This window comes from Lepus europaeus, chromosome 8, assembly GCF_033115175.1.
Source record: "Lepus europaeus isolate LE1 chromosome 8, mLepTim1.pri, whole genome shotgun sequence".
NCBI classification, from domain to species: Eukaryota; Metazoa; Chordata; class Mammalia; order Lagomorpha; family Leporidae; genus Lepus; species Lepus europaeus.
The window spans coordinates 26,486,092-26,498,690 of record NC_084834.1 but is presented as its reverse complement, the minus strand read 5'-3'; positions in this window follow the sequence as shown (position 1 = coordinate 26,498,690).

The following is a 12,599-nucleotide window of genomic DNA, read 5'->3' as shown; positions in this document are numbered from 1 at the left end:
AAAAAAAAAAAAAGCATTTATAATCCCCAGAGCAAGAACAGTCTCTTCAACAAGTGGTGCTGAGAAAACTGGATTTTTACATGCAGAAGTATAAAGCAAGACCCCTACCTAACACCTTACACAAAAATCCACTCAAAATGGATTAAAGACTTTAAAAATCTACAACATGACATCATCAAATTATTAGAGAACATTGGGGAAACCCTGCAAGACATTGCCATAGGTAAAGACTTCTTGGAAAAGACCCCAGAGGCATAGGCAGCCAAAGCCAAAATTCACAAATGGGATTACATCAAATTGAGAAGTTTCTGTACTGCAAAAGAAATACTCAGGAAAGTGAAAAGGCAACTGGCAGAATGGAAGAAATTGTTTACAAAATATTCAACTGATAAAGGATTAATAACCAGAATATATAAAGAGATCAAGAAACTCCACAACAACAAAACAGACAACCCAGTGAAGAAATGGACAAAGGACTTAAACAGACGTTTTTCAAAAGAGGAATTCCAAATGGCCAACAGACACATGAAAAAATCCTCAGGATCACTAGCTGACAGGGACATGCAAATCAAAACCACAATGAGGTTTCACCTCACCCCAGTTAGAATGGCTTTCATACAGAAATCAACAAACAACAAATGCTGGTGAGGACATGGGGGAAAAAGGTACCCTAATCCACTGTTGGTGAGAATGTAAACTGGTAAAGCCACTATGGAAGACAGTATGGAGATACTTCAGAAATCTGAATATAGAACTACCATATGACCCAGCCATCTCACTCCTAGGAATTTACCCACGGGAAATGAGATCAGCATATGAAAGAGTTATCTGTACTCCCATGTTAATTGCAGCTCAGTTCACAATACCTAAGACAAGTAATCAACCCAAATGCCCATCAGTCGAAGACTGGATAAAGAAATTATGATATATGTACACTACATATACTACTACACAATGGTAAAAAAAAAAATGAAATCCAATCACTTACAACAAAATGGATGAATCTGGAAAACATCATACTTGGTAAAATAAGCCTGTCCCAAAGGGACAAATATTATATGTTCTTCCTGACCTGTGTTAATAGACAACCTAAAACACAATCTGCAGAAGTGAAGTTGACACTTTGAGAAGCAATGACTTGAACAGCCCTTATCTTGACTGTTGAGGAACAGTTTTTTTTTTTTTAATACTATTTGTTGAACTCTACTTAACATAGAGTTAAACATACGTGTATAAAGTAAATTGAAAATAGATCTCAGTAAAAAATAAGAGTGGGAATAAGAGAGGGAGGAGGAGGAGTTGGGAGTATGGGTGGAAGGGTAGGCACGGTGGGAAAAATCACCATGTTCCTAAAGTTGCAATTATGAAGTATATGAAGTTTATAACTGTAAATCTGTATAGTTCTGCATACATTCCTATGGACTTACTTATAATGGTACAGTTTAAAAACTTGCCATGGGACCCCAAATACCCTTAAGCTGGGTGGTAAAAATATCATCTTAAGTGTTAAAGTGATCATATGGATAGGATTAAGGGTCTGGTAATAATAATAGATAGAATTTAAAAAGAGGGAATGCTCCAACATGGGAAGCAGTCCACACAGCAGACTCACAAAATACAATTGTTTTAAATAGCACTCTGACCTCAGAATCAGCCCTTAAGGCATTCTGGTCTGTCTGAAAAGTCCAGAGGAGCATTTCAGGCATGAAAAACGAAGATACAAAAATGTGCTACATGACAGACATTGGTGGGTGAGACCCCAGTGGAAAGAAGTGGTCATCAAAGAAGGAGGTACTTTTCTCTGAAGGGAGGAGAGAACTTCCACTTTGCTTATTGCCTTGTCTAAATACTGATGGATTTTGGGGATCTAAGAGGCTTCTGTAGCCTAGGCAGCTCATGTCAAGAGCCTCAAGTGGTCACTGACATCATACATAAGAGTGTTAATTGCTAAATTAACAACAGGAGTCACTGTGCACTAACTCCCCATGCAGGACCTCTGTCCTCAAAGAGTTGTATTATAATTATGTCTAAGTGCTTTCAAAAGATGTATCATTCTTGGGTGCTTCTTTAAAGTTAATTAAGCTTTTTTTTTTTTTATTTGACAAGCAGAGTTAGACAGTGAGAGAGAGAGAGAGAGAGAGAGAGTGAGAAAGGTCTTTCTTCCGTTGGTTCACCCCCCAAATGGCTGCCACGGCTGGTGTGCTGCGCCGATCCGAAGCCAGGAGCCAGGTGCTTCCTCCTGGTCTCCCATGCAGGTGCAGGGCCCAAGCACTTGGGCCATCCTCCACTGCACTCCTGGGCCACAGCAGAGAGCTGGCCTGGAAGAGGAGCAACTGGGACAGAATCCGGCGCCCCAACTAGGACTAGAACCCAGGGTGCCAGCGCTGCAGGCGGAGGATTAGCCAAGTAAGCCATGGCACTGGCCCAAGTTAATTAAGTTTCTAAAAAAAAAGTGGAATTAACTTCAAGATACAATGACTTTGAACAGCCCTTGTCTTGACTGCTGAGGAGCAGATTTTTTTTTTTTCTGTGCAAATTGTTGAACCCTTTACTCAGTACAGAGGTGGTATGCTGTGTATAAAGTTAATAGAAAATGCATCTTAGTGGAGAATGAGACTGGGAATGGAGGAGGGAGGAGGATGAGGGGTGAAAGAGTAGGTGGGAGGGCAGTTGTGGTGGGAGGAATCACTATATTCCTAAAGTTGTGCTTATGAAATGCATGAAGTCTGTATTCCTTAAATAAAATGTTTCTTTTTTGGGGGGGGGATAAATAAATAGATAAACAAACAGAAACAAGCATTTAGCTTAGCAGTGAAGATGCCAGTGCCCCATAAACAGAGTACCTGGGTTCAATTCCCAGCTCCTTCTTTTTTTTTAAATAATTTTCTTTAATTTTTAATTTTTTATTTTTTGACAGGCAGAGTAGACAATGAGAGAGAGAGAGAGACAGAGAGAAAGGTCTTCCTTTTGCCGTTGGTTCACCCTCCAATGGCCACCGTGGCTGGTGCACTGCGGCCGGCGCACCGCGCTGATCTGATGGCAGGTGCTTCTCCTGGTCTCCCATGGGGTGCAGGGCCCAAGCACTTGGGCCATCCTCCACTGCACTCCCTGGCCACAGCAGAGAGCTGGCCTGGAAGAGGGGCAACTGGGACAGAATCCGGCGCCCCGAATGGGACTAGAACCCGGTGTGCCAGCGCCACAAGGCGGAGGATTAGCCTAGTAAGCTGCGGCGCCAGCCCTGGCTCCTTCTCATGACTCCAGATTCCTGCCAGGCAGACCCCAGGAGGCAGTGGGCTCAAGTAATTGGCCACCCACATGAGAAACCTGGATTGTGTTTTTGCTCCCTGTTCTCTGCTTTGGCCCTGGCAGTGCTCCAGCTGTTGCTGGCATTTGGGGAATAAAACAGCAGATAGGTGCTCTATCTGTCTCTAAGTTTCTTGAAAAAAAAAAAAAAAACAGAATTTTTTTTAAAAAAAGTTTTGTTTATTTATGTGAAAGGCAGAGTTACAAAGTGAGAGAGGGAGAGACAGAGAAAGAATTCCTCCATCTGCTGGTTCATTCCCCACATGGCCACAATGGCTAGAGCTGTGCTGATCTGAAGCCACAAGCCAGAAACCAGGAGCCAGGATCTTCACCAGGGTCTTCCATGTAGGTGCAGGGACCCAAGCACTTGGGCCATCCTCCACTGCTTTCCCAGGCACATTAGCAGGGATCTGGATCTGAAGTGGAGCAGCTGGGACTTGAACCAGTGCCAATATGGGATGCCAGCACCACAGGCGGCTTTATCCACTATGCCACAGCACCGGCTCCCAGAACTTTTTTTAAAAAAGAAAACAGAATAAAAGTTTATTTTCTGGAATTTCAAAAATGAAAATTTGCTTAGTCCCTTTCTGGGGTGGTGCTGTCAATGACTTTCCCCACGTAAGCCTGACCCCTTCGAGGGATTAACCGTGTAAACTTACTTTGGAAATTCATGACTATGAGGGGGTCTTCAAAAAGTTCATGAAAAATATGTATTATGAAAAACCTACACATGGATTTAAAAACATTGTTGCATTTATCTTCTTCTTTTTTTTTTTTTTTTTGGACAGGCAGAGTGAACAGTGAGAGAGAGAGACAGAGAGAAAGGTCTTCCTTTTTGCCGTTGGTTCACCCTCCAATGGCCGCCACGGCCGGCGCACCGCGCTGATCCGAAGGCAGGAGCCAGGTGCTTCTCCTAGTCTCCCATGGGGTGCAGGGCCCAAGCACTTGGGCCATCCTCCACTGCCTTCCCGGGCCATAGCAGAGAGCTGGCCTGGAAGAGGGGCAACCAGGACAGAATCCGGCGCCCCAACCGGGACTAGAACCCAGTGTGCCGGTGCCGCAAGGCGGAGGATTAGCCTGTTAAGCCATGGCGCCGGTGCATTTATCTTTTAATTCTTTTTTTTTTTTTCATGAACTTTTTGAAGTATATCATGCTGTTGCTATGGTTTGGCTACGGTTTGATTGTGCCCACCCTACCCCTCCACAAAGGGTTCATGTCCTAGAATCCTGGTCCCCAGTGTGGTGGGGTACTAAGAAGCGGCACAACCTTGAAGTGGTAAGGCCTACTGGGGAAGGTGGTTATGTCCTTGGGGGAATCAGCCCTTGGAGTGGAGACTAATGCTAGTCTCCTGCACTGAGTTAGTTCTCACGACAGCAAGTTGTTAAGCCTTGAATTCCCTCCTGGCTGCCTGCCTTTCCATGTAATCTCTCCCTCTTGATCTCACCATGATGCCATTCACCATGTTGTAAGGTAGCCAGTGGCCTTCACTGGTCATGGTCTTGGACCTCCAAAACTGTGAGCGAAGTCAACCTTATTTCTTTATAAAATATGCAGCCTCAAGTATTTTGTTAGAAAACAGCCCAATGCAATTTTTCTATGTATTTCTAAAGTGTATATTAGTGATACATACAATACATACTGTCTATATGTTTTTTATTTGAAACTTACTTTTAAAATGTTAATTTCATCTACTTGAAAGATAGAGTGACAGTAAGAGGAGAAGGAAAGGAGGGAGCAACAGAGAGCAGAAGAGAGCAAGAGTGAGAAAGAGAGAAAGACATAGATTCCCATCTGCTAATTTACTCCCCAGATACCCGCAGCAGCCAGGGCTGGACCAGGCAGAAGCCAGGAACCTGGAACTCCATCTGGTTCTCTCATGTAGTTGTCAGGGGCTCAAGCACTTGAGCCATTATCTGTTGTTTGCCAGGAAACGTTCATTAGCAGGAAGTAGGATTGAAGTAGAGTAGGTAGAACTCAAACTAGCACTCCCATGTGAGTTGTGGATGTCCCAAGCAGTGGCTTAAACCATTTGCCACAACACTGGCCCCTGGATCTTGCGCTTTAAACAGTAAACTATATGTTTAAGATGGTTCATGTTACTAGGTCATTCTTCTCAACCAGTGGGTCTCAACAGGGGGCAATTTTGCCTTCCCAAAGGATATCTGGCAATATTTGGAGACATATTTGGTTGTTACATGGTAGAGTAAGGGAAGATGCTATTGATATCTAATGGCTACAGGTCAGAGATGTCTCTAAACATTCTATAATGCACAGGACAGATTCTACAACAAACATTAATTGGCCCAAAATGTCAAGAGTGCTGAGATTAAGAAACCTTCCTCTAAACCAGTGAATCTCTAAACCAGTGGATTGGACCTGTAGCATCAGCTTTACTTGGAAACTCGTTAGAATGCAAATTCTTGGGGAGGTGCCCCTATCGAAAATGAATCAGAGATTTTGAGGATGGTCAACCCGTGCAGGTTGAATACTGAATCATATTCAATGGAATGGAAACTTATTGATCATTTCACATGTATTACGAAACCCAGTGTTCTCCACACCATGACACTCCCTTGTCCTCCTTCCTTCGCCACAAAACATGCCCCTTAGCAAACTCAAATGGACATTTTAGTAATGATTAACATTTACCGAATGCTGGCTGTGTGCTCGCCATTATTCTGAGTGTTTGTCATCTACTAGTCACTCATTAACCACTCCAGGAAGAAGGTGCTGCTATTATCCAATGTCACAGAAAAAAAAAATAGTTAAGTCATTTACTCAAGGGCACCTAACTAACAAATGTGTGGCTGAGCTGTGGTTTGAATCCAGATTATCTGGGACTAGAGCTGGTTTCCTTAACGACACACACTCCTAGCAGCATAGGACATATCACTTTGGCTTAATGTTCAGGACCTAGTGTAGTGGAATGTGCATCCAAGCAATTAACAAAAAACAATGTGAAAATAAGAGAAAAATGTGCATAAAATGGTAAAATGGAGTCTAATCTGCATTTGACATACTTCTTATCACACACAGAATCTATATTTTGTGTAAAAAAAATTTCAAAGCACTTGCTTCACCCATGTACAAAAGCATTTATATCACTTAAAAAAATGAATCTGCACATGAAATTTGGAGGAAGATTCTGGCTATTCATCAATACATATATTTTCTTGGGATGCCCACATCCCACATCAGAGTTCCAGATTCAAGTCCTAGCTCCTCCACTTCTGATCTGGTTTCCTATTAATGTGCACTCTGGGAGACAGCAAATCATGGCTCAAATACTTAAGTCCCTGCCACCCACATAGGAGACCTGGAGTGAGTTCTGGGCTCCTGACTTTGGGGTGGTCCAGCACTGGCTTTTGCAGGCACTGGGGAGTGAAGCAGTGGAAGAAAGACCTGTCTCCATCTCTGTCCTTTTGCCTTTTAAAAATAAATAAAATTTAAAAACTTCAGTGATACTTAAAAAATAAAACAAAAAAGAAAATGACCTTAGTGGTGGCCATTAAATATTTACCGTGGTTTTAATTTCTCTTGAGTGTCATATTCTATTTCGATGTGGCATGAAAGACTTAGTGGCTTTGTCCTAAGATACTTACTGACCACTTTCTCACTTCCTAGAAATATGCAGTCCTGTTAGAAAGACAGCATGTACACATGCAAAATAAACAGCAACACAAGGCCAGATAACTTTAGAGTCTAAAAATGTAGCAGATAGAAAAGGAGGAAAAGCTAGTGAAACTCATAGAAACAGGAGAATGAAATATCTGGATGGCTGGGAATTCTTTTTCACCTTTAATTGTTTTGGTCATTTTATTTGACGGGAGAGAGAGGGAGAGAGAGAGAAACTCATCTGCTGCTCCCACTTCTTAAATATTTGCAATGACTGAAGCAGGGCAAGGAGCCAGGGACTCAGTCTGGATCTCCCATGCGGGCATCAGTGACCCAAGCATCAGAGCTATCACTGTTACCTCCCAGGATCCATATCAGCAGGAAGCTGGAGTTGGGAGCCAGAACCGGGCATCAGACCCAGGCACTCTGTTATGCAGTGTGGGCATCCCAACCATCGGCTTAAACGCCTGGTTAAATGCCCACCCTGACTGGGAATTCTTTATGAAAGAGGTCAACTTGCATTCAGCCAGAAGAATGCATAGTGATACAAAAGAGGTTGAAATTTCAGAAAACGAACATTCCTCTTGATAATGAGCAAAATCACTGTGGCAGCCTCAGACTCACATCCTTCTGAACGTGCCCTATTGCCTTGATCCTCAAAATGTGACCCTTGGGCCAGCAGCAACAGTGTTACCTGGAAGCTTGTTAGAAATGCAAAAGGTAGGCCCTGCCCCAAACTTAGAGAAGCAGAAAGACGTTTAAACAAAATTGTAGGTGATCTGTAAGCACATTAAAGTTAGCGAAGTAGAGAGGGACCATCTGTTAAAAGCTAGTCCCCGAGAGGAACTCTTCCATATGTACATCAGGAGGCATGGGCAAGAACACTCAGGCGAGGTCTGCTCAACATTTAGCAATGTGGTTCCACTTTGGGTTGAAATTGCCATCAGATAATTTCTGCAAAATGAAGCTGACATCCAATGGGAGGCAGAGTCAAGTGGAAGATGTACACAAGCCAATGAGATTATTTGAATCCCTCAAAGCATCCTTGCCTGTAGCCAGTTGCCTAGCCACAGATTTGGTTTTACATTTTTTTTAAATTTTCATTTTACTTGAAAGGGGGAGAGATAGAGAGAGAGAGAGAAATCGATCCTTCATGGGCTGTTTGACTCCCTAAATACTCACAACATCTAGGTAGGAGTGGGCCAGGCTGAAACCAGGAGCCAGGAACTCCAACCAGGTCTCAGGGACCCTAAGTACTTGAGGGTCCCAAGTACTTGAGCCATCATCTTCTGCCTCCCAGGGTACACATCGGCAGGAAGCTGGAATTTAAAGTGGAGAGCTGGGACTTGAAAGGCGCTTCAGTATGGGATCCAGGTATCTCAAGTGACATCTTTTTTTTTTTGACAGGCAGAGTGGACAGTGAGAGAGACAGAGAGAAAGGTCTTCCTTTTGCCATTGGTTCACCCTCCAATGGCCGCCGCGGCTGGCGTGCTGCGGCCAGCGCACCGCGCTGTTCCGATGGCAGGAGCCAGGTGCTTCTCCTGGTCTCCCATGGGGTGCAGGGCCCAAGCACTTGGGCCATCCTCCACTGCACTCCCTGGCCATAGCAGAGAGCTGGCCTGGAAGAGGGGCAACCGGGACAGGATCGGTGCCCCGACCGGGACTAGAACCCGGTGTGCCGGCGCCGCAAGGCGGAGGATTAGCCTACTGAGCCACGGCGCCGGCCTCAAGTGACATCTTAACCACAGAACTAAATGCTCACTCCAATAAATCTACTATTTTGTTTAAACAGATTTGTGTTGGATTTCAGTTACCTGCCACTGGGAGAGCCCTAGGGGGAATAGTTGGGCCAGACTACAGTCTTATAGATTAGCCTCAAAAATGTGAATAAATAATCCTACTAGGGGCCTGCGAAGGGTTATGCAAGCATTAGGTAATGGAGACTTTCAGGCTTTTGAACAACCAGGTGGAGCCTAAGACGGCCACAAACCCCAGCTGGTCACCTCTAAGCTTTAATAATTCTATCTATTTACCCTTGGACACCTCTCATCATTTTCTATGAGATCATTGTCTTTGTCTTGCTGGGAAAAAGCTTGGCAATTTGGGAATTAGTACTATCAGCAATGGGAAACCACTGAAGGTACGCATGTTTGCATGTGTGTAATTAGAGTCAAATTATATAACATAAAATTTACCATCTTAACCATTTTTAAGAGTACAGTTTATTAGTGTTAAATACATGCACACTGTTGTACAGCCAATCTTCAGAACTCTTTTCATCTTGCAAAATTAAAACTATATATGTTGGCCGGCGCCGCGGCTCACTAGGCTAATCCTCTGCCTTGCGGCGCCGGCACACCGGGTTCTAGTCCCGGTCGGGGCACCGGTTCTGTCCCGGCTGCCCCTCTTCCAGGCCAGCTCTCTGCTGTGGCCAGGAAGTGCAGTGGAGGATGGCCCAAGTGCTTGGGCCCTGCACCCCATGGGAGACCAGGAGAAGCACCTGGCTCCTGCCATCGGATCAGCGTGGTGTGCCGGCCGCAGCGCACCAGCCACAGCGGCCATTGGAGGGTGAACCAACGGCAAAGGAAGACCTTTCTCTCTGTCTCGCTCTCTCACTGTCCACTCTGCCTGTCAAAAAAAAAAAAAAAAAAAAGAAAGAAAAAAAAAAACTATATATGTTAAACAACGGCTCAGTCCCTTCTCCCCTCAGCCTCTGCCAACCACCATTCTAGTTTCTCTATGAATCTGACTTCCTTAGTTATCTCATATATGTGGAATAATACAAAATTTGTCTTTTTTGTGTGACTGGCTTATTCATTTAGCATAATATCCTCCAGATTCATTCATGTTGTAGCATGTCAGAATTTCCTTCTTTTTTAAGGTGAATAATATTCCATTGTATACATTTATCACATTTTGTTCGTCCATTCATCTGTTGAAGAACATTTGTGTTGCTTTGAGCTTCTGGTGTTTGTGAATAATGCTGCCATGAATATGGATGCACAAACATCTCTTTGAGATCCTGCTTTCAACTCTCTTGAGCACATACCCAGAAGTAGAATTGCTGGATGGTATGGCGATTCTATTTTTAATTTTTTGGAAGAACCGCTACGCTGCTCTCCACAGTGTCTGCACTGTCTCACATATCTACAAATGCATTCCAATTTCATCACATCTTTCCCACAACTTGTTATTTTGTTGAAAATTCTTATTTATGTCTTTATTTGAGAGGCAGAGACAAAGACTGACAGAGAGCAAGCTCCTTTCCTCTGGTTCATGTCCCAGATGCCTGCAATGGCCTGGGCTGGGCCAGGCTGAAGGCAGGAGCTAGGAACTCAGCTCAGTCCCTATGCAGGGAACTTATCACTTGAGCCATCCCATTGTCTCCCACCATGTGCTCTAGCAGGAGACTAGAACTTGGAGCAGAGGTGGGACTTAAACCCAGACACTCTACTATGGAATATGAACATCCCAACTGGCATCTCAACTGCTATTCCAAAAGCTCATTCTATGTTTTCTGGTTTTTTTGCTTTTTGGTTTTTTTTTTTTTTTTTTTTTTGGATAGTTGCCATCCTAATGGGTGGGAGGTGGTATCTCATTGTAGTTTTGATTTCTTTCTTTCTTTCTTTTTTTGACAGGCGGAGTTAGACAGTGAGAGAGAGAGAGAGAGAGACAGAGAGAAAGGTCTTCCTTTTCCATTGGTTCACCCCCCAAATGGCTGCTGCAGCCGGCGTGCTGCGCCAATCCAAAGCCAGGAGCCAGGTGCTTCCTCCTGGTCTCCCATGGGGGTGCAGGGGCCCAAGGACCTGGGCCATCCTCCACTGCCCTCCCGGGCCACAGCAGAGAGCTGACCTGGAAGAGGAGCAACCGGGACAGAATCCAGCGCCCCAATCGGGACTAGAACCCGGGTGCTGGCGCCGCAGGTGGAGGATTAGCCAAGTGAGCTGCTGCACCAGCCATGATTTCTGTTTCCCTAATGATTACTGATGTTGAGCCTCATTTCATGTGCTTGTTAACCAGCTGTGTATTTTCTTTGGAGAATGCCTCATCAAATCCTTTACTCATTTTGCAATTAGTTTTGTTGTTGCTGTTGTTGAGTTGTAGGAGTTCTTTTTATTCTAGGTATTAATCCCTTATCTGATATAATTTGTAAATATTTTCATCCTGTAGATTGCTTTTCCACTCTATTGATAGTATATTTTGAAGCACAGAAATTTTTAATTTTTATGTAGTCCAATTTATCTATTTTTACTTTTGCTGGGTATGTGTGTTTGGTGTTATATCCATAAATTATTACCAAATCCAAGGTCATGGACAATGTCATGAAGCATTTACTTTGTTTTCTTTAAGAATCTTACAGGTTTAGGCCGGCGCCGTGGCTCAACAGGCTAATCCTCCGCCTTGCGGCACCGGCACACCGAGTTCTAGTCCTGGTCGGGGCGCCGGATTCTATCCCAGTTGCCCCTCTTCCAGGCCAGCTCTCTGCTATGGCCCGGGAGTGCAGTGGAGGATGGCCCAAGTGCTTGGGCCCTGCACCCCATGGGAGACCAGGAGGAAGCAGGGGCTCCTGGCTCCGGATCAGCGTGATGCGCCGGCCATGGCGGCCATTGGAGGGTGAACCAACGGCAAAAAGGAAGACCTTTCTCTCTGTCTCTCTCTCTCACTATCCACTCTGCCTGTCAAAATAAATAAATAAATAAATAAAACAAATTGCTAGCACCTTAGTCAGCATGTCACAAAGCTAAAATTGAAAAAAAAAAGAATCTTATAGGTTTAGCTCTTTTGTTTAAATTTTTCATTCATTTTGAATTACTTTTTGTATAACCATTGGAAGTGTTTGAATAAATTATGTAAAATAATCATGAACTAAAGCTCTAGTAACTAATAGTAATTGATAGATATCTTGTTTACATATTCATCTTGTATGCGTTAATCACATCAAAATCTCATATAATATCTGGTTTCCAACCCTAAAAATTTGTATTTAATACTTTTTTTTAAAGATTTATTTATTTATTTGAAAGCCAGAGTTACAGAGAGAGGAGAGATAGAAAGAGAGAGAGAGAGAGAGAGAGAGAGAGATCTTTCATCTGCTGGTTTACTCCCCAAATGATTACAATAAAGCCAGGAACTTTATCTGGGTCTCCCATGTGAATGCATGGTCCCAAGTACTTGGGTCATCCTCTGCTGCTTTTCTAAGTGCATTAGCAGGGAGCTGGATCAGAAGTGGAGCAGCAGGGATGCAAACCAGTGCCCATATTGGATGCTGGAGTCACAGGCGATGCCATCATGCCAACTCTGCACTGGTGCTTTTAAAAGTTCCCTCTATGATTTAATATGCAACAAAGGATGAGGTTCCTCTGTTTTAAATTAAGAAACAGTTCACTGTTTAATGATTACAGATGTTGCTGATTGTTTTATTTATTGTTGTAAAAGATGACTTATAGATTTAATAGGAAAAATGCATATCATCCAATATTTTTCTGATTCAGTGTATTGCCTTCCCCAATATTTAGCAATGTTGTAGAGACTCTGATGTCAAGGATTTATACATTTTTTAAGAACTCTTAAATTATAAACTGCCTGGGCTATTATTTTCTAACTGTATCATATGCCTCTTTGATATACGAGTGTGATGGCAAGTGTTTTATTTTATGGAGTCATCTTTTGACTCCATGAA